Below are 27,162 nucleotides of genomic sequence, written 5' to 3' on the forward strand. Positions count from 1 at the left end.
ATATCAGCTAGTCCGGTGTGCTCAAAACGCTGCACTTACTTGGTACTCCATCCTTATAAGATATATTAGCAGCACTCCAGAGATCACCGTAAGATCATCTGGGAGATGTAAGTTTATATAGTATCTATGTTAATTGCCCATTGCTTGCAGGTGCTCAACCCCTCCCCATCTCCCCTGCCAGTCCTCGCCGCCGTGATTGCAGTGTCCGCGTGGTCCCCTTGGCGTTCCGGAAGGCGCGAGCCCCGGCAATCGCCGCCACCTCTGACGCAATTACATGATGTCATGCACACGCACAGGGAACCCGCGCGCATACGTGATGTTACTGACAATCCGGTGGCAATCAAGGGATGCCGCCGGCACGAAAGAGGGTCCCCACAGTGGCCCTAATGAAAGGGCTCAGCTGTGGGAAACACAGGTTGGAGAAAACCACAAAAGTGATTGCATCTCCCCACTGTGCCAGGAAGCCAGATGGAAGAGAGGCACCCACCCATTGCCATGGAGCAGGACGTGACGGTCTATAACGGATAATCACTGAGAAGCAAACTTATTGTCTTACAAAAAGTACAGAACTCAATACAAAATAGTTTGTATTGCATTTTTTGTATACTTTTGGGTTGTGCAGCCCCGGGGACTCTCATATATGTGTTTTCCTATTCTACAGTGTGTACAGTTTCTGCTACACTTCAGGCTGTGTACATAGTATCTAATACAATGTGTACAGTTTCTACTACTTTTCTGGTGGTGTACATAGTATCCGATACAGTGTGTGCAGTTTCTACTACTTTTCAGGTGGTGTACACAGTATCTAATACAGTGTGTACAGTTTCTAGTACACTTCAGGTGATGTACACAGTATCTAATACAGTGTGTACCATTTCTACTACACTTCTGGTGGTGTACACAGTATAAAATACAGTGCAGTCATTGTACAGTTTCTAATACACTTCAGGTGGTGTACACAGTATCTAATACAGTGTGTACAGTTTCTACTACACTTCTGGGGGTGTACACAGTAAACAATACAGTGCAGCCATAGTACAGTTGCTAATACAGTGCAGGCGGTGTACACAGTATCTAATACAGTGTAGTGTGGTGTTGCAAAACAAAATATACATCATGTTCGAAAGGCCACCAAGGAGAGGCAGACGTTCACTAGTCACTAAAAGAGGGCAAGCAGTGTCTGTGTTTACAGTCAACAGTGCTGCTCATGGACATGGTGCATCCTCTGCATGGTTCTGTGGCGCATGTTTGTCCTTTTTTCTGCTGCTGGCCGTGTTATTGAGCCAGAATACACAGAAGAGTTGGTAGAGTGGATAACAAAGCCGTCCTCATCCTCCTCATCAGAGTAGTATGCCTTCCAGTGCAGCTGCCAAAAGCAGCCTATTCCACCGGCTCCTTGTCCATAGTCACTGCTTCCATAGCCCCACCATTATGCACGGAGGAGTCCACAGAATTATTCAACCACAGTGTTGGGTACATGCTGCTGGAGGATGCGCAGCGATTTGAAGGCTCCGATGTTAGTTCCCAGGTTGAGGAAGGGAGTAATGTGAGCCTAGAAAGAGGGGGTGTCCAAAAAGGACAAGAAACTGGCAGTCATGTTCTCCAAGCTGCAGCATACTTCCAAGTTTGCTCCAGTGACGAGGAGGGAGGGGATGATGAGGTCACTGACTGTACTTGGGTGTCTAAGAGAAGAGAGGAGGATTGAGGAGGAGGCACAACTCCGAGGCAGGATGTCCTCTAGGGGGCAGCTTAAGGGCAGCCACCCTATTGCATCACACCGCAGAGCTCCGCAGGTGCAGGGCGCTGCTGACTCCCCGCTGACTTTTAAAATTTCCTTGGTGTGGGCCTTTTTGGACATGTGTGCAGCAGATCGCACCGTTGCTGTTTGCAAACTATGTCTGAAGCGGATCAAACGTGGCCAGAACAGCAGCCACTTGGGCAGCACATGCTTGACCAGATATATGATGACCTGCCATGCAGTCCGTTGGCAACACCACTTGAAAGACCCAGATCAAAGAAAGAGGTGGACTTCTCCTTGCTACTCGTCTAGGATCTCCAACCCTACTATACCTCCAGTCCTCTCAAAAACCTGCACTGAGAGGAATGAAGGTATAGCAATAGATGTCCCAAGTACTTGCTGCCAATCTGCTAGCAGTACACCACCATCTGATTTTAGCAGGCAAATTTCCCTACCCCAGTTGCTTTTTATAGCACTGATTGCTGTATAAATGACAATGGTCCCAAAACAGTGTCAAAAATGTCTGATGTGTCGGCCATAATGTTGCAGTCCTGATAAAAATCGCAGATCGACACCATTACTAATAAAAAAATGAATAATAAAAATACCCTAAAACTATTCCCTATTTTGTAGACACTATAAATTTTGTGCAAACCAATCTATATACGCTTATTGCAATTTTTATTACCAAAAATATGTAGAAGAATACATATCAGCCTAAACTGAGGAAAAAAAGTTGTTTTTTTTTTAATATATTTTTGGGGGATATTTATTATAGCAAAAAGTAAAAAAATATTGCTTTTTTTTCAAAATTGTTGCTTTTTTGTTTATATCGCAAAAAATAAAAACTGCAGAGGTGATCAAATACCACCAAAAGAAAGGTCTATTTGTGGGAAAAAAAAAGGATGTCAATTTTGTTTGGGTACAACGTCGCACAACCGCGCAATTGTCAGTTAACGCCATGCAGTGCCAAATCGCAAAAAGTGCTCTGGTCATTGAGCAGCCAAATCCTCTGGGGCTAAAGTGGTTAAGCATCATTAAAATCACTGCTCCTGAAAAAATAGCAGTTTTTAAAACTTTTCTTTGCATTGATAACATTTCCCCTGGGGCAGGACCCTGGTCCCCAAACACTTTTTATGGCAATAACTCTCATATAAGCCTTTAAAATAAGCATTTTTCACATTCATATCTCATAGACTTTAATGGTGTTCGCGTGTTCAAATAAATTTTTTTGACTGTTCGCATGTTCTGCTGTGAACCGGACTGGTGGATGTTCGGCTCATCCCTACTCTCTCCACAACATATGTCTTTTCTGTGGACTATTCAGGCCATTGAAGTTCAGGGATATTATTTTAAATGACATCACGATGTAGGAAGCAGCACCTTTGTTTGGGATTAATGTATTAATGTATTAATGTATTAATTAGTGATTCTGAGTATTTCTTACCCGTTGATGAGTGGATAGGTGTTGAGAGTCTATAGTCGGCTGGTTCATAGATCCTCACATCAGCTATATGTCGTTTAGTGGATTTGTAGATTGACAAGAGTTTCGTATATCTCTTTACATAGAGCTTGCAAGAATTTGTTGAAATTAAGAGAAATACCCCGTACATATGGTTGGATTTTCCATCGCAAAATGTTAGATGTGAGCTTGTTGTCAGAAAGTCCAACCTTGTGTATGCTCCATCGAACATTTGCTGTCAGAATTTCCGCCAACAAATGTTTGATAGCATTTCTTTGTATGTGTGTTTAGCAAAGCGGCCGCGGCCGCACTTATGCTTTCAAATGTTGTGTCTTTTACATCCAAAATAAAAATCATTCATTAAAAAAAAAAAACTTGCAATTCCTTTTTGAAATCTGAGCAGGGATATAAGCTACTGAATTTGGGGTTCACAAACAGCTATTTTTAGACGCTGTTTAGATCTTCCAGAGTGTGCTGGTCAAAGTAAGGGTGGTAGAGCATTAAATGCTTAATCTTGGCTTGTAGTCATGCTGGTGGGGTAGGAGGGGATTCGTGTAAGATTTGATTCTCATCTTCCTCCCACAGTAAGATTTTCCACTTCTCCAGTAGCCTTATTCCCTCCATTAATGTGGTGAGCAGGAAGTCTTGCTTCCCTTTGGTTATTAAATAATACAAATTAGTGCAGCGCAATAACAAATTAAAAGAAAAAAGTCCTTAGACTATTAAGGATAATGCCAATATTCTTGATGGAACAAACACCGATGTAATTCTTCACAAGCACCAATGATATTCGAATCAGTAGGAAATGCGCTTACCGGACGTGATGGACCTCTAAATTATAAGAGGTCATATGAGCCTGGTTCCCAAAAAAAATGGTAACAGCCTGAATCGCTTGGAAGACACCAACATCCGCCAGTAATCTTGTACATGTTGAAACAGTGAATCAATTCACTTTATAAATTCCTTGATGTTGGCCGCCGAGAGATTGTCCTCTAGTGGATTACATCAAGGAATTTATAAAGTAAATTGATTCACTGTTTCAACTTGTAAGAGATTACTGGCGGATGTTGGTGTCTTCCAAGCGATCCAGGCTGTTACCAATTTTTTTGGGAACCAGGCTCATATGAAATCTTATAATTTAGAGGTCCATCACGTCCGGTAAGCACATTTCCTATTGATTCGAATATCATTGGTGCTTGTGAAGAATTACATCAGTGTTTGTTCCATCAAGAATATTGGCATTATCCTTAATAGTCTAATGCCCCGTATACACGGTCGGATTTTCTGATGGAAAATGTCCGATCGAAGCGTGTTGTCGGAAATTCCGACCATGTGCGGGAGGGAGGACAGGGAGGACAGACCATATTGGCCCCATAAAGAATGAGGAAGGACATCTGGTTACAAAGGATGGGGAGATGGCAAAGGTATTGAATTTATTCTTCTCCTCAGTCTTCACGAGTGAATCGGGGGGCTTTAGTAACCAAAACTGCAGTGTTTATCCTCATGACACAACACAGGAAGCACCTACATGGTTAACAGAGGACGGAATTAAAATTAGACTTCAGAAACTTAACATTAATAAATCACCGGGACCAGATGGCTTGCATCCGAGGGTACTTAGGGAACTCAGTCAGGTGATTGCCAGACCGTTGTTCCTAATTTTTACAGACAGTCTATTGACTGGAATGGTACTAGCTGATTGGAGAAAAGCCAATGTAGCACCAATATTTAAAAGGGGCCCAAAAAACATCCCTGGGAATTACAGACCAGTTAGCCTAACATCGATAGTATGTAAACTCTTGGAGGGGATGATAAGGGACTATATACAAGATTTTAGTAATAAGAATGATATCATTAGCAGTAATCAGCATGGATTCATGAAGAATCGTTCTTGCCAAACCAATCTATTAACCTTCTATGAGGAGGTGAGTTGCCATCTAGATAAAGGAAGGCCCGTAGACGTGGTGTATCTGGATTTTGCAAAAGCATTTGACACAGTTCCCCATAAACGTTTACTGTACAAAATAAGGTGCGTTGGCATGGACCATAGGGTGAGTACATGGATTAAAAACTGGTTACAAGGGCGTGTTCAGAGGGTGGTGATAAATGGTGAGTACTCAGAATGGTCAGGGGTGGGTAGTGGGGTTCCCCAGGGTTCTGTGCTGGGACAAATCCTATTTAATTTTTTCATAAACGACCTGGAGGATGGGATAAACAGTTCAATCTCTGTATTTGCAGACGATACTAAGCTAAGCAGGGCAATAACTTCTCCGCAGGATGTGGAAATCTTGCAAAAAGACCTGAACAAATTAATGGGGTGGGCGACTACATGGCAAATGAGGTTCAATGTAGAAAAATGTAAAATAATGCATTTGGGTGGCAAAAATATGAATGCAATCTATACACTGGGGGGAGAACCTCTGGAGGAATCTAGGATGGAAAAGGACCTGGGGGTCCTAGTAGGTGATAGGCTCAGCAATGGCATGCAATGCCAGGCTGCTGCTAATAAAGCAAACAGAATATTGGCATGCATTAAAAGGGGGATCAACTCCAGAGATAAAACGATAATTCTCCCGCTCTACAAGACTCTGGTCCGGCCGCACCTGGAGTATGCTGTCCAGTTCTGGGCACCAGTCCTCAGGAGGGACGTACTGGAAATGGAGCGAGTACAAAGAAGGGCAACAAAGCTAATAAAGGGTCTGGAGGATCTTAGTTATGAGGAAAGGTTGCAAGCACTGAACTTATTCTCTCTGGAGAAGAGACGCTTGAGAGGGGATATGATTTCAATTTACAAATACTGTACTGGTGACCCCACAATAGGGATAAAACTTTTTCACAGAAGAGAGTTTAATAAGACTCGTGGCCACTCATTACAATTAGAAGAAAAGAGGTTTAACCTTAAACTACGTAGAGGGTTCTTTACTGTAAGAGTGGCAAGGATGTGGAATTCCCTTCCACAGGCGGTGGTCTCAGCGGGGAGCATTGATAGCTTCAAGAAACTATTAGATAATCACCTGAATGACCGCAACATACAGGGATATGTAATGTAATACTGACACATAATCACACACATAGGTTGGACTTGATGGACTTGTGTCTTTTTTCAACCTCACCTACTATGTAACTATGTGTGGGCTCCATCGGACATTTTCCATCGGATTTTCCGACACACAAAGTTGGAGAGCAGGAGATAAAATTTTCCGACAACAAAATCCGATCGCGTCAATTCCGACCGTGTGTGGCCTGTTCCGACGCACAAAGTGCCACGCATGCTCAGAAGAAATTCCGACACGGAACAGCTCGGTCTGGTAAACTTAGCGTTCGCAATGGATACAGCACTTTCGTCACGCTGCAATGTTAAAAATGGTTTAATACAGCACACTCTCTTCTTTATAATGTGACAAGAATTAAGTAGTTTTGCTGCTCATATTCACACACACTTCTCACAAACTTATTTCGTTACTATTTATCGGGATTCCCTCAATATATTTTGATTTCTCACATCTGACAACATTATTTTGGTGTATTTTTTTTTTTTTTTGTCTTTAATGTAGTTTTTTTTTGTGTTTGTATTTTTTTGAAGGGTGTTTTTTTTTTTTATTGGATATTTATTTGTACTCCCAAAAATGTTTGTGTGTGTTTTTTGTGTCAAGTTACCACAACACCATTGATATGTTGTTCTATTTAATCTGTAGGAGATTGTTTGGTGTTGTTGTCCCTTGTTAATTTCACATTTTATGTTAGAAATGTACCTGAATCGTCACCAACAAACTGTCATTTTTGGATTAAAACACACAGGAGAGTATAATTTCCCCCAAAAAATTTTTATTAAGGGCTCACAACTAAACAAAGAGGGAGGCAACGCTGGAGAAACTGCAGAAATTGGCGAAGCCTTGGACCCCCAGGGCAGACATCAATTATTTTAAAGCAAAATTGGTGGCCTGAGGAGTCCTTATCTAAGGGAGGGCAGTCTGGTCCAGAAGTCCCAGAGGTCCATAAGCAACAGATGACATATATGTCCCCAGGCTGTGGTCATACGAGAGACTGCAGTTTCTGTCAGACCAGACTGAACCCAGGTCATTACTCTCTGGTCTTCCTTCCACGCTTCCTTCCACGCTGTGGCTGTGGTGGTGGAGTTGTGGCAGCAGGAGGAGGAGGAGGAGGATGGTCCAACTCAATCACGTCGGTCTTGGGTGTTAGTTCCCCACTCACCCCCTTAGTTAGGACTTTATAAAGCAGGTCCTCACATAGTTTGCGTTGACCCTCCTGCATGCCCTGCAGTTTGGTGGCAGCCATGCAGGCAAAGGCCTCTTCAGGAGTGGGGAAGGCTCGGAGGGACGCAGAAGCCTCCTGAATGAGCCTGAGTGCAGAATCCTGCACGGGAGTCGTCTTCCTCACCCTTTTGTATGGAAGGCGGAGGGGAGGAACCTGCGATTCAGTCAGACTTCGACTTGTCCCAGGCTTCTCTTGGCTGACACTTAGCCCTGCCTCCTCCTGGCTGCCACTAATCCCCGCCTCCTCCTGACTGCCACATTCCACAACCTCCTCCTGGCTGAGGTCTTCCTGTGTATGAAAAAGGAACATAGTTTTAGTTTTTTATTCATCAATCACACACAATTTTCACCTTCTGACTGTTGCAAATTGAATGTTAACAAATATAACAGACTAGCATTGTGAGCCCAGCATTTTTGTTTCTTTTACCAATTTTGGGTGCTCACTACTGTCTAATAATATGTAAAACACTTTTTTTCAATCACCAATTAGTGATCAATAATAACATCTATAGTAAACATCATTTATTTATTGACCAGAAATCTGTAGAAGAATGCTATACCTGACTCCAGCTGGGCTCCTCCACTTCTTCCTGGCTGGAAGGCCCAGGTTGGACATCAGAAGCCTCAGCTGGGGTGGAAGGAAGAGTGGAAGGAAGAGTAGAGAGGGATTCCCTGACTTCAGTGTGGTCTGACAGAAACCGCAGTCTCTCATAGTACCACAGTCTGGGGACATAAATGTCACCTGCTGCAGCTCCTGATCACTGGGAATCTGTGACCTTCTTACGCTCCCTAAGATAAGTGCTCCTCAGGCCACCAATTTTGGTTTTTAAATAAGGGATGGTTGCTGTGGGGACCACCAGCTTCACCAACTCCAGCAGTTTCTCCAGCGCTGTCTGCCTCTTTTGTTTATTGTTGTAATGAGGATGTCTCACTTGCCACAGACAGGGCAGCTCCCTGTACTTGTCTATGAACAGGGGGAGGAAATTGTGGTCATTGAACCCATCCATTTTCTCTGCAAGACACAACACAAGACAAACCCTAAGGGCCAAACTCCCCTAATCTTGTTAAAATATAGGCTTCCATTTCGAAGCAGTATAGGCGCAAGTTTAGATCTTACCTTCGTTATCACGATCGGCGCCTCCGATGCTCCTTCCTCCGCTCACAGATTGTACGTAAGACGCACGCGTGTTACGCTTTATACACACTGTGCATGCGTGTAACTCCACCCACCCCTGACGTTCTTTTTGTTCTGCGCAGTGGGGGAAGAGCACATGGCGGATACACAGCAGGATCATGATAATTGTAGCAACGAGGAGGAGGAGGAGGAGGAAAGACCGGATCCTGAAACATCCCAATCCAGAAGGAGATTTAAGGCCGCAAATATGTCCTTTGGGGAGATGTTGGAGATGGTGGACATCCTGAAGAGGGCCGACTATGATGGAAAGTATGGACCTTACCCCTAACCCAATGTCAGAAAGGCCAAGATCATGGTGAAAGTAGTCAAGAGTCTGCACCGGAAATTTGGGGAACGACGATCGAAAGATCAGCTCAGGAAGCGGTGGTCGGACCTCAAATTCAGAGAACATGAGCAGTACAGAAAGATCCGGAGAGTGCTGCCAAAAAGTAAGTAGTTGTGCTGTGTTCCTATTCTTTTGATGTTTATTACGTTCGTGCTGCTCCATGTGCTTTTAGAAACTGTTGTACAGTTTAAAATGGCAACTTTCATGTTCATGGGCACATTATTCGTTCGTATCAAACATTTTTCTTTCAGACTATAAAATACCATTGTTTAGGCCATATGCATTTGGCCACATTTTTTAGGGCCTACTTGTATGAAAAATATTTGGTTGTGTAGATGGCTTTGTTACTAGAATGAAATGCAAACTAGATTCTGTGTAAGGAGAGGACACTCAGCAGCTGTTTTCACATCTGGACACTGGAGCACTAGTGTGGGACACAAGAACACCATTTTTATTAGGGGGCCACACAGGTGCTCCAGTGTATACTATAGGGGGGGCTACATCTGTGAAGCTTGTACCAAACAGGTAAAGTATTGAAGCTTGACAAAGGTCACTGAAAATGCTACATTTTGGAACTCTGCTAAAATTGCCAATTGTACCCCACTTCCAAGCAATGTTTACTATTTCTAGTTCTGCCATCAAATATCTGTGTGCTAAGTATACCTTTTTTTTTTTACATAGGGGAGAAAAGACTCGGAGGACACCCCTCATCCGAGGAGACCAGAGCCCACCCCCCTCTGGAAGAAGGGGAAATCCCCCCAACACAAGCTGAGCAGGAGGAAGAAGATGTGGTGGAACTAGTCACCACAACAGGTGAGTGTCTGCAACCACAGGCTCAGGTAAGAGATGGATGGCGGCATATTTTTGAGACCTATTTTTTTTTTGGGGTTCCTCTCTTTTTAGGTGATCATGATGTTGTGGATCCAGATCCTTTCACATCCGAAGGTGCCTAGATCCTGATCGGGGAGATCATGGGGTGTAATTTACAATTGGAAAACCTCAAGAAAAACATCAATGATGTTATTAAAAAAAAACATCATGGATGTTTTGGGGCGAGTTTAAAGCCCCTCCAAAACCCTTTGTTTTTTGATGTGCTACAAAGTGCAAAATGTTTTTGTGATTTTTCACAAAGCCAAAATTTGGAGGATGCACACAGTGTGTCAACATGTGCTATCTGCCATCACGGGAGATCAATGGACGCGTTTTGGGGGTGCAACGCCTTCCTCAATAATAAAGTAGCGGTGAGGAAGGGGTTTCTCATCCCAAACACGTCCCTTGATCCCCTGTGATGGCAGGTTGCACATGTTGAAATTCGTAAATTGGTGTGCATGTTCCAAATTTGGCTTTTCCTGGGGTGACTTCACCCCATCTGAACGCAATATCAAACACAGTTCCTAAATACTCATGTCTGATATTGCCTTCAAATTCTAGCAAATGTGAACTTTGTAAGTTCAAGATTTGTGTCTTTCTTGTTGGTTTTACACATGCCTGTTTTATCTTAAATGGACATTTCTATTTTTGATAATGCTACCCCAAACATGTCGGTTTGTTTGAAAAACCTTTGGTAAATGCACATGTGATTGTGCAGGTATAAAAAAGTTTGTTAATCAAGAATGTGTGGATTATTGTCTCAACGCTACAAAACTTTTGGGGTGATGTCATTGCTGTTTTCAGAGAAAATGGGGGTTATTTCCTAAGGGCAAATCCTCTTGGCACTACAAGTGCAGTTTCAGTGCAGTTGCAAGTGCACTTGTAGTGAAAAGTGTCTTTGCATTTAGTCAATAACACCCAACAGTGCTTTGTATAAGGTTACACAATCACGCCATTTTCAGGACTCCCCACATTTCTGTCAGGGTCAGCTAAAACAAACACAAGCAGTAAATGTCCACAAAGATTTTCTTTTGTTTGCTTTTTTATTATAAAAAGGCTTCACATAATTGCTGGCATATTGATGGCCCCCCTACCGCAAAGAACTCCAGGTATCGTAACCGGACATCACGGGCACTCAGGGAGAGCAAGCCAGGACGTCCGCTTTCAAGTGCCGTCAGTGTTGTTTCAGGTATCACTCCGGCCTCAGGCCCAACAGAGCCAGCATAGTTGGCCGAATGTTTCCTTAAAAAGTTATGGAGAATACAGCACGCCATGATGATATGATTAAGTTTATACTCCGTCATATAGAAAGGTGTCAGAAATAGGCAGAACCGGCTGGCCAGGATTCCAAATGTGTTCTCCACCACTCTTCGGGCTCTGGCCAGCCGGTAATTAAAAACCCTCTGTTCCGGGGTGAGGGTCCTCATAGGGAATGGCCGCATAAGATGGTCCCCCAGCACAAACGCTTCATCAGCAACAAACACAAATGGGAGTCCTTCCACATTGTCCTCTGGAGCTGGCAAGTCCAAGCTGCCATTCTGGAGACGCCTGTAGAACTCCGTCTGGGCGATGACTCCACCATCGGACATCCGGCCATTCTTCCCCACGGCCACATACAAGAAGTCGTAATTAGCCGACACCAACATCACTATACTATTGAACCCCTTATAGTTGAAATAGTACGACCCCGAGTTGGGTGGTGGGATGATGTGGACGTGTTTCCCATCAATTGCCCCTCCGCAGTAAGGAAAGTCCCACCGCTGGGCAAAGTGGAAGGCCACAGTCTGCCATTCCTGTGGCGTGGAAGGAAACTGTAGAGGAAAAAAAAAAATACTATTTTGGCACATAAACATGGCAAGCAGATTAGACACAAACATTCTTGGTCAACCTCCAGATAGCATTTAGTAAGGGGAATTTAACAACGCCAAAGTATAAGGTACACCTATCATATTCCCCCTCCCCCCCTCTCATGGGCCATTTCTAACATTATAGGGGGGGATTGTGGACAGGTAACCCTCTTCACTTCATTGAGAGATGAATGCCTAAATACAGGGTATTACTTGGAACAGGCCCTCCTTAGTTACACTATTGGCAGCCCACTGGACAGGTAAGAAATGTCCGAATACAAAGATAGAAATACACACTGTACACATTTGAGGACATTTGGACATTCTGCTATTACCTGTCAAGATAATAATAGGATACGAAAACTTTTAACAGTACCATTTGAAAGTATTCAGGCAGGCCCTTGCACTACATGCTTTGGGGAATTCATCCATAAATCAGAGCACAAAAGAGATGGGTATAGTGTGTATGGGTTTGGTAAAGTCAGCAGATAGATGATTGAGGATAGATAGAGAATTGGGATCAGCTGACTTAGCAGTTGGGGGAGGGAGGGTTACTAAAAATGATTTGGGGACACCACAAAAAATAAGCCTCTGCCACTCTGCCAGAATTTAAAGCTAAAATAACATTTCAAAACATTTTAGGGGGTGTTTGGGGTAAAGCACTACTATGGAGCTGATAAAATACATTGTTAAGTGACTACATGAGGTGAATATAGGGCCAGGAGAGACCATGCTGGGGAGGTTAGTGAAGGACGATCTGTATGAAGGCCCTAAAAAATTAATTACATAAAAATCCAGCATGCATGAGGGCAAAGGGGACATTCACAGCATATTACAATCATGGTAATTAGGGAATGAGGAAAGAAATACAATATATTATCACACATTAAATACAATGAAATGTGATATTAAAGGATAAAAATCTTACCTTCATATACTCCTTCTGCAGGACCTGGATGATGGCAGAACAGGTCTCTGGGATAATGATACCCAGAGCCTGGGGGGAGATGCCTGTCGAGAACTTCAAGTCCTGCGGACTTCTCCCTGTCGCCAAATACCGCAGGGTAGCGACCAACTTCTGCTCCGGAGTGATGGCTTGCCTCATGCAGGTATCCTGCCTGCTGATATAGGGGGTCAGCGAAGCCAACAAACGGTGAAATACAGGGTCCGTCATCCTGAGAAAGTTCCTGAAATCATCAGGATTATTCTCACGATTCTCACAGATCTCACGGAGCAAAGGCATATGAGAGAACTGGTCACGCTGAAGCAACTGATTCTTGGTCCATGAACTCCTCCCCACCCTGTTCATGGACTGGACTTGTGTCAAGGTCAGGACCCCAACACCAAGCCCCCGCACAGCACGAACTCTACGAGGAGTATGCATACGCAACATGGCTAGAAAATGGTCGGCTGCTCAGAACGAAGTAACAGAACGCACTGAAGAACAGCAAGTCCTGTGAAGAGCGACCTGAAAAACAGTAACGAACTAACAAGAATACAATGACTAAAAGTCACGTGGAACTTGCTTGCATGCACTGAAGAGCAGATACAAACCCACAAGCACAAACTGAACGGCAGAAAACGATCTGAAAACAACAAGTCTGAAAAAGCGCAAATCGTCTCTCACCAAACTTTTACTTACACGAGATTAGCAAAAGGAGCCCAAAGGGTGCCGCGCTTGGCCTTTTCTAGTCTCGTCATATGTGGTTGATGTCACTGCGTTGTTGGCGATCGGAAATTCCGACAACTTTGTGCGACCGTGTGTACGCAAAACAAGTTTGAGCCAACATCCGTCGGAAAAAATCCTAGGATTTTGTTGTCGGAATGTCCGAACAAAGTTCGACCATGTGTACGGGGCATAAGGACTTTTTTCTTTTAATTTGTCATTGCGCTGCACTAATTTGTATTATTTAATGTATTCTTTAGGTCTGGTGAATCCTACAGTGTTCAGCTGGCAACCTTCATCTGTTAATTATTTTTGCGCTGATTGCTCATAGTTTAATTATCCCCTTTGGTTATTATCAGATTTGCTGTGTAATTCCAGTGATAGGGAATGTTCTGGTTTCTGAGCGGTTTAGTTATGGTCATAAGGTTACGTCTCCTTTGTATATTTTGGGCTGACAGGTCAGAAAAGAAGGATAAATCTTGCATGCATTCGGGGAGGTGTTCAGCCCTTCTTGTGATGTATATTAATTTTTCTTTTACCCTGTAATAGTGAATTATAGCAATGGTGTCCCTGGGTAGCTTTGCAGAGTTATGTTGTGGTTTAGGAAGTCTATGTATTCGGTCTATGACCAGATCTTTCCTTGTCAAAAGAAGTTTATTGAGTATACAATGTTATAAAGATACATAAAGTAAGTTTACAAAGATCTATAAAGTAAGCTCATTGTTTTACAGTAGGGTTTATATAGGTAAACATCATGAAATTTCAAATATTAAACATTGGGTTCACGTAAACCTAAATTAAATTAAAGATATATATCATTTCCTTAGTTACTTTTGTAGGTATTTAAATGATTTATACCTACTATACATATTGTTTACAAGTAGAGTGTATATAGGTCAAAAAAATTCTGATAATGAGCTTTAATCGTAAGGTGGAGAAAAGGAAAGAGAAAGAAGAAAAAGGGTTGAAAGGTAGAGGTATGGTCCACAAGGTTGTCCCGCTCGTCAGTTTATTATTCTTTTTAGTTCTCTTTGAAGCCTTAGAATGGGTGTCTCTGTAAGTCATTTAATCTGTTACCATGGCAACAGGACAGAGTCATTGAAGTTTGACAGGAACTGTTGTTTTATCCAAGGATGCCAAAGTTTTTCAAATTTTGGAATTTGATTTTGATCGATGGCTACCATCTTAGCATGGGACATTGTATTATTCATTCTGTGAATTGTTTCTGCTAGTACCAATGTAGGAGATTTCCATGCCTTGGCCACTGTTTGTTTTGCAGCCGTTATTAGTTGGATCATAAGTTTGAATTGAGAGAGTGTTAACCATTCCGGTTTTAGATTAAGTAAAGTTAAATATGGATCTGGTTGTATTATTTTTTTAAATATTTTAGATGCAATCACGAAGACTTCCTTCCAGAAGGTTTGGATTACTGGGCACGTCCACCATATGTGTAAATATGTGCCTATTTCTGGGCATCCTCGAAAACAAAGAGCTGAGGTATTAGGTGAATATTTTGCCACTCTAGCGGGTACAAGGTACCAGCGAGTTAGGACTTTATAATTTGTCTCCAGTGCTAAGATGTTGGGTGAAGATGACTTAGATGTGAGCCATATGTTAGACCAGTCCGTGTCTTCTAAAGTTCGTCCCAGGTCCTCCTCCCACCTCTGAACGTAAGAGGGTCTATTAAGATTTGCTACTCCATATAATTGATTATAAAGTGATGAAATTGTACCTTTAGCAAATGGATCTTTTGTACAGATTGATTCAAAAATGGATAATTGGGATAATGGTGTATCCCCCTTTAGGAATGGTGTATAGAAATTTTTGATTTGGAGATATCTAAATATCTCAGAGTTTGGTAGATCATATTTTTCTCTAAGTGATGGGAATGAAAGGAATGATTTAGATGCTATGAAGTCATTTAGTGTCTGAATGCCTGATGTTGTCCAAGCTTTAAAAGAATTTGGGTAGATCCATGCCGGATAAAAGGCCGGATTTCTGATAAAAGAAAGGAGAGGATTGTGTGGAGATTGTAACTGATATTTGGTTTTTAGTTTATCCCAGAGAGATAAGAAGTGTTTAGTTATGGGATTATGAATTTTAAAGCGGTCTTTAGGATCAAGCCATAATAAATTTGATATTAATAGAGGGTCATTTTCTGAAGCCTCTATAAATATCCATAATGGGATTTCCTGTTTTGCATGGTATTTGGACAGACTGGCCAAATGTGCTGCTCTGTAGTAGTTAGTAAAATTAGGGTATCCCAGGCCTCCTTTATTTTTGGGAAGATGTAGTGTGTGTATAGGTATACGTGGTTTAGAAGAGCCCCATATAAACGAAGTTGCTCTTTTTTGTACCATTCTCAAAAAATAGGAAGGAATTGGAATAGGGAGGACTCTGAATAGATAAAGCAATTTGGGTAGAATAGTCATTTTGATTGCATTAATCTTCCCTATCCAGGATAAAGGAAGTTGCGACCATTGTTTTATTAGATTTGTGATCTGTCTTAATACAGGAGGATAATTGGTTGAGAATAAGTCAGAATGAGATGCTGTTAAATGAATTCCAAGATATGGGATTGATTTTTCTGCCCATGTGAATGGGAGTGCAGCCCTAGCCGGGATCAATTCCATGTTTGAGAGTGAAATATTAAGCACTAGGCATTTCTTAGGATTAATCATAAGGCCGGATAGGGTTGCAAATCCATCAAGAGCTGGTATTAAATTAGGACCAGAGACCTGTGGTGATGATAGAAAAAGTAATATATCGTCTGCAAATATACATAATTTGTGTGTAATACCTCCTACTTCAATGCCAGTTATAGTTTGGTTTGTTCTGATGTATTGGGCCATGGGTTCGAGTATAAGGGCAAATAATAAGGGAGATAATGGGCAACCCTGTCGGGTACCTCTTTCGATATTAAAGGCTTCAGATTTGTATCCAGCATATTTTATATAGGCTTTGGGTTTATTATATAATGCTTTGATCCATGTTAAAAAGTGGGGTCCAAAACCCCATTTTTGTAATGAATATTGCATATATTGCCAGGATACTGTGTCAAATGCCCTCTTAACATCGAGAGATAGAAGACATAAAGGGATTTTCCGTTTTTTAGCAATATGTGCCAATAACACTGCCCTGCGTATATTATCGCCTGCCTGTCTATTTGGCATGAAGCCTACTTGATCTCTATGTATTAATTTTCCTATAATGCTATTGAGGCGTTTTGCTATTATTTTTGCTAATAATTTAATATCGAGTTTTAACAGAGAGATAGGCCGATAATTCACATAGGAAGTATCATCAGAAAGGGGTTTTGGGATCATACAAACAATTGCCATTAGTGTTTCTTGCCGAAAAGAATGTCCATCTAGAAGTTTGTTAAAAGTTTCAGTGAGAATGGGAGAGAGTATTTCTGAGAATGTTTTATAGTATAAAGCCGAGTAGCCGTCTGGGCCTGGTCTTTTGTTAAGTTTTAGGTCTTTTATGGCGTTAGCAACTTCATCTATAGTTATAGGCTCATCCAAACTGCTTTTTTGATTCTGAGATAACTCAGGTAAGGTTATTTTTGAGAAGAAGGATTCAGCTTCTGTAGGATTAAATTCATTGTTTGTCTTGTATAAAGTTGCGAGATGTGAGTGAAATTTATGGACTATTTTAACTGGATTACAAGTGTAAACATTTTTTGATAATTTCAAACGTATTGGTTTGAAAGATTTGTTAGTTGAATTTAATGCCCGAGCCAAATATGTACCTGGTTTGTTTGTATTCATGTAGAAATTGTGTTTGGAGCGTTTGAGGGATTTATCAACTGACTCAGTGAGAAATAGATCGTATTCCAATCTAGATTTTTCCAGATGAGATTTTGTACTCTGAGATGGATTATCTTGAAATGATATGTAGGCTGCATTAAAATTGAGTTCTAGTTTTTTTGCTAGATTTTTGCGTTCCCGTTTAAATAGTGCCATTTGTCTTTGTATTGTACCACGCAAGACAGGCTTATGAGCTTCCCACAGTGTTATTGGGGAGATGTCTGTTGTATTATTAATTGATATGTATTCCTTTAAAGCTTGTTCAATGGCCATCTGATGTAGTGGGTGTTTGAGCATTATGTCCGGTAAGTACCACGTTGGGTCATGCGCTTTTGGTATGGCTGAGGCTATAGTAGTGTATACTGCATTATGGTCAGACCACGGAATCGGAATTATATCTGATGCAATAATTTCTGGTATCATTCCTATTGTTAGAAAAATATGATCTATTCTGGTGAAGGTTTGATGGGGGTGCGAGAAATAAGTGAATTTCTTTTTCATTGGGTTACTTTCTCTCCACGAATCTACCAGATTGTATTTGGAAAGAAGTTGAGAAAAAGGTAATCTGGAGGTTATTTTGGATGGTGTAAAAGGTGATTTATCTAGAAATGGGAGGAGGACCTGGTTTGAATCCCCACACATTATCACTGTTCCTATTTTGTGTGTATTAATCATTTGTAATATATGTGAGAGGAATGGTGTAGGTTGTTTGTTAGGAGCGTAGTAGGAAATCACCGTGATTGCTGTATCCATTATATAACCCATGAGTATCAGGTATCTACCTTCTGGGTCTTTAATTTCTGATGATAAGGTGAATGGTGTGGATCGGTGAAATGCAATTAGAGTTCCCCTTTGCTTGGTACAGGCAGAAGCCGTGTAAATTTGTTGATAAAAAGGAGAAATATATTTTGGAGTAGAATCTTTGGTGAAGTGTGTTTCTTGGAGGCATACTATGTGAGCCTTCTTGTTATGGAAAGTACGGAAGGCTTTGGTCCTTTTTTGAGGGACATTTATTCCCTGAACATTCAGGGAAAGTATATTCAGTGGTGCCATGGCAACAGATCAAATAGTTTTGACTTACTTTTTGTTATGCAGAGCTGACTGCGCAGATCAACCTGTGCGGACTGAAGAGATGAAAAGATAGAAAAGAAACCTGTGAATTCTGGAGTAAAGAGTAAACAAAAAACATATGAGATTAGATGATACATTGTATAAATTATTTTTTGCAAGTAATCACAATTTACCCGTGAAAGAGAATAAATATCTCTCTCAGGGGAATAAGTGCCTTCGTCACACTCCCACATAATATGGTTGGGAGAATGAGGAGGGCTAATGGGGGTACACGGATCTTCCGCTTACAGGAGAGAAGTGCTATGTCAAAAGACATCAAAATGATGTTTCATTAATTGGAGTGCAGAATATAGTTTTTGTTGAAATTATTTATTCCAGGGTGGTTGTATATGGTTAGTCTTGCCCTAGGCTAAATAATTCAGTTAGAATGGTACTGTTAATAACTTTGGTATTGATGAAGATAGTTTGAATTATTTTGGGATTTTGGGGCAGGAGGCGGAGCCTAGCGGAGCAGACATGCATTGTTAGAGCTCCACACCGCTGAGGAGAGAAGAGAAGGACAAAGCGGAGCCTGCAGGCTCAAAAGGTATCCATTTGAACCTTTTTGCCCCAGGGAACAAACTGTGAAAGTTTGGGCAGGAAATATGGTACTGGGAGGAAACCGTGGCAGAAATAAAAATCACCTCACAAAGAGCTCACAGGCACTCACTGCAGCTGAAGCAGCTCCAGTCACCTCACAAGATACAGCATCAGGGCGCTCTCACAGACAGAAAATGTCACAGCAAGACTCTCCATTTGAGTCAGATACAGAACAAATCCTCTCACAAACTTCTCCACAAGCCTCCTCAGTATCCCCAGTAATATTATTACAATTTGAAAAGATGCTTCATAAGGCTTTAAAACAAACCTCAGACCAAATAACAAAAAGCCTAACCAAAGAAATAAGAGAGCTGGGAAACCGCACCGCAGCCTTAGAAAAAAAAATGGATGAAATTGAAATTACAACCCAAGAAAATATAACAGAATTGGAACAATTAAAAAAAGAGAATTTAATACTTCAAACTAAGCTCGAAGATTACGAAAATAGAGCCAGACGTTCAAACTTGCGCATAAGGGGAATACCTGAAACTGTGACAGACCTGCAATCTACTATTACTGCTCTATTACAAGAACTAAAGCCAGATATCCCTATTGAACGTTTAGAACGGGACAGAGTACACAGAGCCCTCACAGCCAAAAAGAAAGATGGACCCCCACGTGATATAATCACAAAATTTCATTATTACAGAGCGAAAGAACAAATACTAATTGCTGCAAGAGAAAAAAAGGAAATTAATTTTCAAGGACACAATTATCAAATTTTTGCTGACCTATCCCAACTTACTATTACTAAAAGACGATCCATGAAACCCCAACTAATGGAACTGCAACGCCACAACATTATGTATCAATGGGGCTTCCCCTTTTCAGTCAGATTTAACTACCAACCGTACAATTTACAGAAGCAGATCAGCAGATGAACTACAGCAAACCCTTTTAAAATTAAATCTGACAGAACCCACAAGCAGCAACACTCCCACACGCAGAAGAATGGCGTCTTCTTCACCTTCAGGCAGCACCCAGAAAATTTCAGAACAAAATAGGAATCATCATTCTCACAAAAGAGGCCGTTATGCCACATCATCCATGGGCCAAGAAGATTCAATGGACTGACATCCTAATTCCTGATATCTCTCCATTTATTATACTAAGAGATGGTTCTCTATAAAAAACCTATATTTATAACTGAATGTAACTGCATTCTGATAGTCACACACTGTGTGGGATCATGTTACATTCCAGTTATATTTCTTATTACTTCTGATTCATATAGCCTTAGAATATATAAGTGAAATAAGGAAATTCTTGTTCAGTTATATATTATCAGGTAATAACAATAGATTTATTACTTTTTAGGACAAATATGTTCAATAATCCAGAAGTAATGGAAGCTTTTTCTTTCTTTTCTTAAAACAAATATATTATTACCTAACTAGTTCCTAGAATTATGTTTTTGTTTATTCTAATCTGAAGCAATACAACCTCAATTTTATGAGTTAACATATCTAAACAGTTACATATGAATAAAATATGTAATTGTTTACTCTAAAAGGGTTAAAATCCCAAAATAATTCAAACTATCTTCATCAATACCAAAGTTATTAACAGTACCTTTCTAACTGAATTATTTAGCCTAGGGCAAGACTAACCATATACAACCACCCTGGAATAAATAATTTCAACAAAAACTATATTCTGCACTCCAATTAATGAAACATCATTTTGATGTTTTTTGACATAGCACTTCTCTCCTGTAAGCGGAAGATCTGTGTACCCCCATTAGCCCTCCTCATTCTCCCAACCATATTATGTGGGAGTGTGACGAAGGCACTTATTCCCCTGAGAGAGATATTTATTCTCTTTCACGGGTAAATTGTGATTACTTGCAAAAAATAATTTATACAATGTATCATCTAATCTCATATGTTTTTTGTTTACTCTTTACTCCAGAATTCACCGGTTTCTTTTCTATCTATTCATCTCTTCAGTCCACACAGGTTGATCTGCGCAGTCAGCTCTGCATAACAAAAAATAAGTCAAAACTATTTGATCTATTGCCATGGCACCACTGAATATACTTTCCCTGAATTTTCAGGGAATAAATGTCCCTCAAAAAAGGACCAAAGCCTTCCGTACTTTCCATAACAAGAAGTCTCACATAGTATGCCTCCAAGAAACACACTTCACCAAAGATTCTACTCCAAAATATATTTCTCCTTTTTATCAACAAATTTACACGGCTTCTGCCTGTACCAAGCAAAGGGGAACTCTAAATGCATTTCACCGATCCACACCATTCACCTTATCATCAGAAATTAAAGACCCAGAAGGTAGATACCTGATACTCATGGGTTATATAATGGATACAGCAATCACGGTGATTTCCTACTACGCTCCTAACAAACAACCTACACCATTCCTCTCACATATATTACAAGTGATTAATACACACAAAATAGGAACAGTGATAATGTGTGGGGATTCGAACCAGGTCCTCCTCCCATTTCTAGATAAATCACCTTTTACACCATCCAAAATAACCTCTAGATTACCTTTTTTTCAACTTCTTTCCAAATACAATCTGGTAGATTCATGGAGAGAAAGTAACCCAATGAAAAAGAAATTCACTTATTTCTCGCACCCTCATCAAACCTTCACCAGAATAGATTATATTTTTCTAACAATAGGAATGATACCAGAAATTATTGCATCAGATATAATTCCGATTCCGTGGTCTGACCATAATGCAGTATACACTACTATAGCCTCAGCCATACCAAAAGCGCATGACCCAACGTGGTACTTACCAGACATAATGCTCAAACACCCACTACATCAGATGGCCATTGAACAAGCTTTAAAGGAATACATATCAATTAATAATACAACAGACATCTCCCCAATAACACTGTGGGAAGCTCATAAGCCTGTCTTGCGTGGTACAATACAAAGACAAATGGCACTATTTAAACGGGAACGCAAAAATCTAGCAAAAAAACTAGAACTCAATTTTAATGCAGCCTACATATCATTTCAAGATAATCCATCTCAGAGTACAAAATCTCATCTGGAAAAATCTAGATTGGAATACGATCTATTTCTCACTGAGTCAGTTGATAAATCCCTCAAACGCTCCAAACACAATTTCTACATGAATACAAACAAACCAGGTACATATTTGGCTCGGGCATTAAATTCAACTAACAAATCTTTCAAACCAATACGTTTGAAATTATCAAAAAATGTTTACACTTGTAATCCAGTTAAAATAGTCCATAAATTTCACTCACATCTCGCAACTTTATACAAGACAAACAATGAATTTAATCCTACAGAAGCTGAATCCTTCTTCTCAAAAATAACCTTACCTGAGTTATCTCAGAATCAAAAAAGCAGTTTGGATGAGCCTATAACTATAGATGAAGTTGCTAACGCCATAAAAGACCTAAAACTTAACAAAAGACCAGGCCCAGACGGCTACTCGGCTTTATACTATAAAACATTCTCAGAAATACTCTCTCCCATTCTCACTGAAACTTTTAACAAACTTCTAGATGGACATTCTTTTCGGCAAGAAACACTAATGGCAATTGTTTGTATGATCCCAAAACCCCTTTCTGATGATACTTCCTGTGTGAATTATCGGCCTATCTCTCTGTTAAACCTCGATATTAAATTATTAGCAAAAATAATAGCAAAACGCCTCAATAGCATTATAGGAAAATTAATACATAGAGATCAAGTAGGCTTCATGCCAAATAGACAGGCAGGCGATAATATACGCAGGGCAGTGTTATTGGCACATATTGCTAAAAAACGGAAAATCCCTTTATGTTTTCTATCTCTCGATATTAAGAGGGCATTTGACACAGTATCCTGGCAATATATGCAATATTCATTACAAAAATGGGGTTTTGGACCCCACTTTTTAACATGGATCAAAGCATTATATAATAAACCCAAAGCCTATATAAAATATGCTGGATACAAATCTGAAGCCTTTAATATCGAAAGAGGTACCCGACAGGGTTGCCCATTATCTCCCTTATTATTTGCCCTTATACTCGAACCCATGGCCCAATACATCAGAACAAACCAAACTATAACTGGCATTGAAGTAGGAGGTATTACACACAAATTATGTATATTTGCAGACGATATATTACTTTTTCTATCATCACCACAGGTCTCTGGTCCTAACTTAATACCAGCTCTTGATGGATTTGCAGCCCTATCCGGCCTTATGATTAATCCTAAGAAATGCCTAGTACTTAAAATTTCACTCACAGACATGGAATTGATCCCGGCTAGGGCTGCACTCCCATTCACATGGGCAGAAAAATCAATCCCATATCTTGGAATTCATTTAACAGCATCTCATTCTGACTTATTCTCAACCAATTATCCTCCTGTATTAAGACAGATCACAAATCTAATAAAACAATGGTCGCAACTTCCTTTATCCTGGATAGGGAAGATTAATGCAATCAAAATGACTATTCTACCCAAATTGCTTTATCTATTCAGAGTCCTCCCTATTCCAATTCCTTCCTATTTTTTGAGAATAGTACAAAAAAGAGCAACTTCGTTTATATGGGGCTCTTCTAAACCACGTATACCTATACACACACTACATCTTCCCAAAAATAAAGGAGGCCTGGGATACCCTAATTTTACTAACTACTACAGAGCAGCACATTTGGCCAGTCTGTCCAAATACCATGCAAAACAGGAAATCCCATTATGGGTATTTATAGAGGCTTCAGAAAATGACCCTCTATTAATATCAAATTTATTATGGCTTGATCCTAAATACCGCTTTAAAATTCATAATCCCATAACTAAACACTTCTTATCTCTCTGGGATAAACTAAAAACCAAATATCAGTTACAATCTCCACACAATCCTCTCCTTTCTTTTATCAGAAATCCGGCCTTTTATCCCGCATGGATCTACCCAAATTCTTTTAAAGCTTGGACAACATCAGGCATTCAGATACTAAATGACTTCATAGCATCTAAATCATTCCTTTCATTCCCATCACTTAGAGAAAAATATGATCTACCAAACTCTGAGATATTTAGATATGTCCAAATCAAAAATTTCTATACACCATTCCTAAAGGGGGATACACCATTATCCCAATTATCCATTTTTGAATCAATCTGTACAAAAGATCCATTTGCTAAAGGTACAATTTCATCACTTTATAATCAATTATATGGAGTAGCAAATCTTAATAGACCCTCTTACGTTCAGAGGTGGGAGGAGGACCTGGGACGAACTTTAGAAGACACGGACTGGTCTAACATATGGCTCACATCTAAGTCATCTTCACCCAACATCTTAGCACTGGAGACAAATTATAAAGTCCTTAATCGCTGGTACCTTGTACCCGCTAGAGTGGCAAAATATTCACCTAATACCTCAACTCTTTGTTTTCGAGGATGCCCAGAAATAGGCACATATTTACACATATGGTGAACGTGCCCAGTAATCCAAACCTTCTGGAAGGAAGTCTTCGTGATTGCATCTAAAATATTTAAAAAAATAATACAACCAGATCCATATTTAACTTTACTTAATCTAAAACCAGAATGGTTAACACTCTCTCAATTCGAACTTATGATCCAACTAATAACAGCTGCAAAACAAACAGTGGCCAAGGCATGGAAATCTCCTACATTGGTACTAGCAGAAACAATTCACAGAATGAATAATACAATGTCCCATGCTAAGATGGTAGCCATCGATCAAAATCAAATTCCAAAATTTGAAAAACTTTGGCATCCTTGGATAAAACAACAGTTCCTGTCAAACTTCAATGACTCTGTCCTGTTGCCATGGTAACAGATTAAATGACTTACAGAGACACCCATTCTAAGGCTTCAAAGAGAACTAAAAAGAATAATAAACTGACGAGCGGGACAACCTTGTGGACCATACCTCTACCTTTCAACCCTTTTTCTTCTTTCTCTTTCCTTTTCTCCACCTTAAGATTAAAGCTCATTATCAGAATTTATTTGACCTATATACACTCTACTTGTAAACAATATGTATAGTAGGTATAAATCATTTAAATACCTACAAAAGTAACTAAGGAAATTATATATATCTTTAATTTAGGTTTACGTGAACCCAATGTTTAATATTTGAAATTTCATGATATTTACCTATATAAACCCTACTGTAAAACAATGAGCTTACTTTATAGATCCTTGTAAACTTACTTTATGTATCTTTATAACATTGTATACTCAATAAACTTCTTTTGACAAGGAATTATTTTGGGATTTTAACCCTTTTAGAGTAAACAATTACATATTTTATTCATATGTAACTGTTTAGATATGTTAACTCATAAAATTGAGGTTGTATTGCTTCAGATTAGAATAAACAAAAACATAATTCTAGGAACTAGTTAGGTAATAATATATTTGTTTTAAGAAAAGAAAGAAAAAGCTTCCATTACTTCTGGATTATTGAACATATTTGTCCTAAAAAGTAATAAATCTATTGTTATTACCTGATAATATATAACTGAACAAGAATTTCCTTATTTCACTTATATATTCTAAGGCTATATGAATCAGAAGCAATAAGAAATATAACTGGAATGTAACATGATTCCACACTGTGTGTGACTATCAGAATGCAGTTACATTCAGTTATAAATACAGTTTTTTTTATAGAGAACCATCTCTTAGTATAATAAATGAAGAGATATCAGGAATTAGGATGTCAGTCCATTGAATCTTCTTGGTCCATGGATGATGTGGCATAATGGCCTCTTTTGTGAGAATGATGATTCCCATTTTGTTCTGAAATTTTCTGAATGCTGCCTGAAGGTGAAGATGATGCCATTCTTCTGCGTGTGGGAGTGTTGCTGCTTGTGGGTTCTGTCAGATTTAATTTTAAAAGGGTTTGTTGTAGTTCATCTGCTGATCTGCTTCTGTAAATTGTACCTTGGTAGTTAAATCTGACTGAAAAGGGGAAGCCCCATTGATACATAATGTTGTGGCGTTGCAGTTCCATTAGTTGGGGTTTCATGGATCGTCTTTTAGTAATAGTAAGTTGAGATAGGTCAGCAAAAATTTGATAATTGTGTCCTTGAAAATTAAGTTCCTTTTTTTCTCTTGCAGCAATTAGTATTTGTTCTTTCGTTCTGTAATAATGAAATTTTGTGATTATATCACGTGGGGGTCCATCTTTCTTTTTGGCTGTGAGGGCTCTGTGTACTCTGTCCAGTTCTAAACGTTCAATAGGGATATCTGGCTTTAGTTCTTGTAATAGAGCAGTAATAGTAGATTGCAGGTCTTTCACAGTTTCAGGTATTCTCCTTATGCGCAAGTTTGAACGTCTGGCTCTATTTTCGTAATCTTCGAGCTTAGTTTGAAGTATTAAATTCTCTTTTTTTAATTGTTCCAATTCTGTTATATTTACTTGGGTTGTAATTTCAATTTCATCCATTTTTATTTCTAAGGCTGCGGTACGGTTTCCCAGCTCTCTTATTTCTTTGGTTAGGCTTTTTGTTATTTGGTCTGAGGTTTGTTTTAAAGCCTTATGAAGCATCTTTTCAAATTGTAATAATATTACTGGAGATGCTGAGGAGGCTTGTGGAGAAGTTTGTGAGAGGATTTGTTCTGTATCTGACTCAAATGGAGAGTCTTGCTGTGACATTTTTTGTCTGTGAGAGCGCCCTGATGCTGTATCTTGTGAGGTGACTGGAGCTGCTTCAGCTGCAGTGAGTGCCTGTGAGCTCTTTGTGAGGTGATTTTTATTTCTGCCACGGTTTCCTCCCAGTACCATATTTCCTGCCCAAACTTTCACAGTTTGTTCCCTGGGGTAAAAAGGTTCAAATGGATACCTTTTGAGCCTGCAGGCTCCGCTTTGTCCTTCTCTTCTCTCCTCAGCGGTGTGGAGCTCTAACAATGCATGTCTGCTCCGCTAGGCTCCTCATGACCAGATCTTTCAAGGGTAAGTCGGGGAGGGCTTCTTTCATTATGGTGGTTAAGAAAGCTATTAGTTCTGATGGTTTGACTGTTTTTGAGATCCCTTGTATTTTAATATTGTTCCTTCTGGAGCGGTCTTCTAGGTCAGCGACTTTTGCTTTTAGCCAATCTATATCATGCTCATGCTCGTCATGCGAATCGACCATGGTATTAAAAGTGTCAGTGAATTCCCCCATTTTACCTATGTGGGTTACTCTTTCACTAACTTCAGAGACTTCTGACTTGCATTGCTTCATAAGCTGCAGCATGTCTGTGTGAATAGCACCGAGGAACACCAGCATGTCTTCTA

Source organism: Aquarana catesbeiana, linkage group LG05 (assembly GCF_042186555.1).
Source record: "Aquarana catesbeiana isolate 2022-GZ linkage group LG05, ASM4218655v1, whole genome shotgun sequence".
In the NCBI taxonomy this organism is placed as follows: domain Eukaryota; kingdom Metazoa; phylum Chordata; class Amphibia; order Anura; family Ranidae; genus Aquarana; species Aquarana catesbeiana.